The following is a 6,004-nucleotide window of genomic DNA, read 5'->3' as shown; positions in this document are numbered from 1 at the left end:
TAGTTTAGCATTTATTGACTACGTATATGTTCTGGTATTTTTTTTCCACTGATATTCATTGTTTTCAATAATATAAATCATTATGTTAATTATATATTCTTAAGAAAATACAACTTTCTGGTCATATTTACATATCGCAACAGGTGATAATTTTACTAACCCAATATTATAAAAGCCATAATAAAAAAAAGCTTAGTAAATAACGTCTACCAATCTTAACAATCATATAAACAGTTCAACCCTTCCACAGCCGGCAGAACTTCAAAGCGGGCGTGGTCGGCAAAGCCCTCAAGGGGTTCATGTGTTCGTACAACTACTCGGCCGGGGTCGCCACCAACCACTCACGGGTTATAGGGCTCGTGGCCATGACCATCGCTCACGAGATGGGACACAACTTTGGCATGGAGCATGACCAGGTATTAATCTCTATCTTCGAGCCGCCCAAGAAGTATGCTGTGTACGTGACTTGACGTATACCTAGTCTTTGATAAAACAAGTGAAAGGTTTTACTCTCATTTTGTTTCAAAATTCAATAGTCGTAAGGTTATGGAAATGCAATCTTCATGTATCAAAAAGTGTCCACTAAAAAACATAAATAGGTTTAATAGGTGGCTCCACAATACCCAGAATTTTGATAAAAAAATTCAAATCATTGACAGTACACGTCACTCCGTCAATAACGCCCACATTCTTAGCTACTCTAGCTCTACTCTGGAAAGATTTGATACTTTTATTTAAAGCTGACAGCTGGACACTTGAAACAGTTCTGCCATAAAGCCGGATACTCATTAGCGAGCCGTAACCGTAACCGTTGCATGTACTGTAACCAAAAAACATAGTGTGTACGTCGTTCGCAAACCTGCGGTTCCGGCTTTAGAGATTGTTGTCCTTTACCGTTCATACTTAAGGTGACGTTCGTGTGTCAAATGCACGGTTGCGGCGTCGTTGTCTCCTTAACGATATGTATGAGTATGATGGAAGGAACGTCACAATCGCGGCAGTAATGCGGCACCGAATGTCACTTATTATATCATGCAAACGTGTCGTAACCGTGTGATGAAAAACATTGTGAGAAACTCCAGGGGTAAGAAAATTGCAAACTCTGGCAAAATTGAAAATAAAAACCCTCGTCTCCAAAATTTCGCTTACCCCCCACTTTTCGCTTACAATGTACTATATTCTGCAGCATATCAGGATGGAAAGAATATATAATTTAAACAAAAACCAGTGTTCATTTTTCCTTCAGCTATTCAAGATTTCTAATAAAAAAAACACCCTTGCCCTTTCCTTGTTCATTCACTACGTGATTCTTTTTCCCTAACTTTCAGGAACTCTTATAAGATTAAAATCACCCAGTAGAACAAACTTTACTTACAAAGATATAAGGTTGTAATTTGAAGTGTTTCACATAGAAAGTAAGTAGTTCGGAGTATTTTGAGCATGTTTATGTTTATTTAGTGTTAGTAACGCGTAGAATATAATAAGGTGCTGGGTTTTCCGTCAAATCGCGTGCTTTGGGTTCTTTTGTTATTTAAAAATGGTAAGTCGGAGTTGGTAGATTTTTTAAAAGTTCCGTGGCATGTAGTTACATGACACGATAATACCTTGTAAAACAATTTTAAGATATTCTAGTCTCAAGGCAGCTTCTTAGTTAAAAAGTACCGCGAGTTCCATTGAAATAATAAGAATGTGTACTATTTTTCAGATACATATTTTAACATTTTTTTGCAAATTAATAACATTTTATTTTTACATGCTTGTTCTTACAGATATTATAAATAAACCCGTGACCATTGTGAGTAATTGCTGAGAAAATCCATCATTGAAAAAATAACAAACACACACAACATCATTAATAAATAGTACTCTGTAAAAACTTGGGCTAGAGAAACAAGAACATTTTAACTTGCAACAAAATAATGTATAGGTATGCAATTAATTTGCAAATATCATTAAATATACCTATAGTATAAAATTTAGGTTACAATTTATAAATAATATATTCAGTAACTACCTAAAACCTCCTTGAGCTAGCCCACCTACGCTAAGTCCCTCAAGTCTATTCCCTACGGACATCTGTCTAGACTTTTATATACTGAATGTAAAGGAACAACCCACGCCATTAGATCGATACAAACTATTCCATTCCATCATCATCATATCAGTCTTTTATCGCCCACTGCTGAGCCCTCTCTTCGGGTATGCCACTTATACCGGTCCTTTTTTTTTATGACCCAGGGGGAATCCTTTATGGATCTCACTGGCCCGGGAGAAGCTCAGTGGGTATGTCCGACTTCCACGGACTAAACCCCCTGGGGTATTCCGCCACGCGCTTTGTTGGCGGGGTTTCGGGAACTCGATTGTAGACCTGCACCAACCCCATCTCATCCAGAAGTGACCCGCAACTTTCCAAATGTCGCCCACCTAACGAGCCAACGGACGCCAGGATCTCCTTTCATCTGAAACCGGCCACCATTATGTTAGCCCATTCATATAGGATATTTTAATAATCAACATTCTTTTTCATTTCTCATGCTCTGAAAGTTTAAGTAAGTCTTGATAAAGTCACAGAACAAATAATAGTACTAGGTACAGAAGACTCATATCTAACAAAACGCGTCTGTTATGATCAGGACAGGTATGGCCGCTAGGCGACATCGCCACGCGCGGCTTATGGCCAGCCACCAAAATTGGTGGAACGGATGTACTTTTAGCTACCTGTAGCAAAGCGACGAAATCGCGGTGTGAACCTCGCCTGATAAAGTCTGAATTCTTAGAAATGTTTAATCTTAATATATTTGACAAGTTTAATATCTCTGGAGAACCCTGAAACCTTTGAATTTGTTTCAAGACCCCGGCAGCAGGTGTCAACCCTCGTCACTGTAATTCCATTGTGGGAACTAAGCAGGGCTGCCCCTTTGCTTATTGTTGTGGAGAGTAATTGGAATCATGGGAAGATCAGAATTTCATACATGAATAGATATGGGTCACACAGATTTAGTTTTCTTTTCCGGAAATTGACAATTGGTGATGCAAATGCTTACAATTTTGATACACCTAGCTAGTCGTGGGTGGATACGTCAAGCTCGTCCCGCCATCTCCGACGAGGTCTGCCGTGACGCCATACAATATGTGGGACCCAACCAAATTGAGGTATTATAGACTATTATAGGTATTATAATACTATAATTTATAGTACATAATATCTCAATGCCAGTTAATAGACTTCTTTTTCGAAGCCCCCAGTTCTCAGTAAAAGACATTTTTACTCCTAATGAAAAGGCTCCATTACTTGCTCGCACCTAATAGCTGGAAGCAATTAATTTGCTGTCCTCATAGATTAACATCGCGCTGAGAATAGCCCCTATCTGTTTTTTCCCAACTGACAAAGAGTGGGTGATGTTTTTCGCATTATGTATGTATGTAGTTATGTTGTATGTTTCAATATATTTTGACGAGCAGCTAACAAGGCAGTAGCCATTATAAGGATCACTTAGCACCATTGGTAACGGACAGTGAGCATATGAAAACCTCCGAGTTTTTTTTTACCTATTGAATTAGTGACAATAATAGAAAAACAAGAAATTACTTTCTGTTAAAGCTATTACCTACCCGAATCAGTAATCAAAAATATAAAATGCGTCAGGCATGTTTAGGGTTAAAAGAGTTTGTGCTGCCATCGAGGACGCCTGCAATTTATGTGAAATACTTCTTGACTGGCTTTTACAAATTTCACTTTAAGCTTTCTCTGAACTAAATACCCCGTATTATCCCCAAAGCCTGGCAAAGACGTGCTAAATAATAGCATGTATTACAGTCTTATAGATGTCATTGTTCTTTACCTAATGAAATCTAACGGCTCTCTTAGTCAACTTACCAACTTATTAAAGACCCTCACCCTTAAATTACTGCGTATTTTCAACCGTAATTGTATTCGAATAAGGGTTAAATTAAACAGAGATGGTTTTTTAAAGTTGCTAAATAAAGTGGTGGAGTTATCATGAGAATACTGACTTATTGTAGGGCTTAGGATACATGAGGCGTGTCATTATTTTAGGTGAATTGGGGTTAGGTTCCACTTAATACGTGACTCATCAGGAAGATAAATTGCATTCCTTGTTATGCGGGTGGACGGATTATTGGCAAAGAATAAACTTACGCGATATTCAGATTTGATGATGAGGTGAAGATGGATCGGGCATACCCTTCGAAAAAAGAAGTTGGCGTGTTTTATGTCTAGGTCGGGACTGATTATTTTCGGACTGGATTCGTATTATTTTATAATTATGTATTCCGACAGTCATACTGATGTGTTGATGTAAGATCCTCAAACAATTTAGTGCACTACCGCGTGTTTTGATTGAATTTAAATTACTTATTAAATTGTAGGTATCTTCTTCTTGATCGGGACAATCTTGACAGAGCGATTGTGGTCATCATTGGAAGTCTCCCTTTGTGACACGTTTGACGGCTCGCCTCCACTCCTCCCCATAGACCTAGGATTCGCTCACGCTTGACAGACAGCTTAAGTGTGCGAAAAGGAAGCCATCACGTATATGAATATCCCATGAGTGCGAAAGAGTCAGACTACCAATGAGAAAACGTAACCACTTTTGAGTTTGACGACGGCCGCGGACGGCCAAGAGCGTATCACGGTAATTTTCAAATTGAAAAATATACACGGATTAGGACGAAAAGTATTAAATAAAGTAATTCAGTGAAGATGGTGTCTTGTAGTGTGCCGGATTGCAGTGTCACAGGTCCAAATAATCCAAGCAAATACTCATTTCAGAGGATTTATGATATTCCGAGTGAAATTTTCATAGCGATATTTTGTCAAATTAACAGCGTAAAAAGTGTAAGAAGCCGGTTTATACAGTTCATTATAAGTTTTTCTTCCGTTCCGTGCTAATATTTTATCATATTAGTCAATAATTTAGAATATTTTGTGTAAAAACATAAACTGTTAGTTTACGCTCTATGGCTTGACAAAATGTTCATATGACAGTATAGATAACTTGTCGGTATATTAATAGATATGTAATTATTTCTTCACAAGATATCATTAAGATATTATCTTTTATAACCGACTTCAAATAATAACGATTGTTATACTTTTTTGAAGGTGTTCATGTTTAGCGTGTCATGATAACTTCACTTTCCAACACAGTAAGAGTTACATTAAGATAAGTCTGCAACGATTTTTATGGCAAACGCAGTGCAAGTGTTATTTATACGTCATAATGTCATAGAATTTTAGTGTTTAAAATAACACATTTGAAAAAGTAGTCGATAAAGCAATCAAACATCGACAGATTATTAATATGTTGTAACATGACATCACTATTTTTGATCTCACATAGGCAATTTACGCACACACTTGCATTTCATTTTTGGTCACACTTTTGAAGATTGACAGTTGTTCTTTGTCATTTAAATTCTATGCTCCTCCCTGACGGCTGCGCGTTTAGCGCATTCGTGCAAGGGGCCGTCCATTGCTGCCTTTATTTGGTCCGTCCACCTCATAGGCCTCAAATAGTAGGTATGTGAGACTATAATGTCCACACACTTTCAACAAGTTTTATTTCATAAGCATTCTAAGACTGTTTGTGTGAAATGTGCATTTCACTATTCTTGCAGGCAACAACTAGTGTGAACTTACTCAAAGTGAAATTTATGTAAATGTTGACTTTAGCTGTTTATAACTTTGTTTATCTTACTTAAACACGAACACAAACCAAGTGAGCCAGCGCAGCGCATTAAAATTGACTTAGCCAAGAACTCCCACTAAACAAACCAACAAACAACAAATAACGGTGAAAACAAATATGAAACACTAACATTGACCGCTTTTTCGATCCGAAAATCGATGACACACACTCGCCGCTGCAAGTATGCAATTAACACACACATGGACGTACCATAAATAATTAAAAAGGGACAAATCACTAAGCGCCCGCTGGACATCTGCTTGTATTCCCAACAAACTTACTTACCATTGGTA

Source organism: Cydia fagiglandana, chromosome 20 (genome assembly GCF_963556715.1).
Source record: "Cydia fagiglandana chromosome 20, ilCydFagi1.1, whole genome shotgun sequence".
NCBI classification, from domain to species: domain Eukaryota; kingdom Metazoa; phylum Arthropoda; class Insecta; order Lepidoptera; family Tortricidae; genus Cydia; species Cydia fagiglandana.
This window is presented reverse-complemented; position numbering follows the sequence as displayed.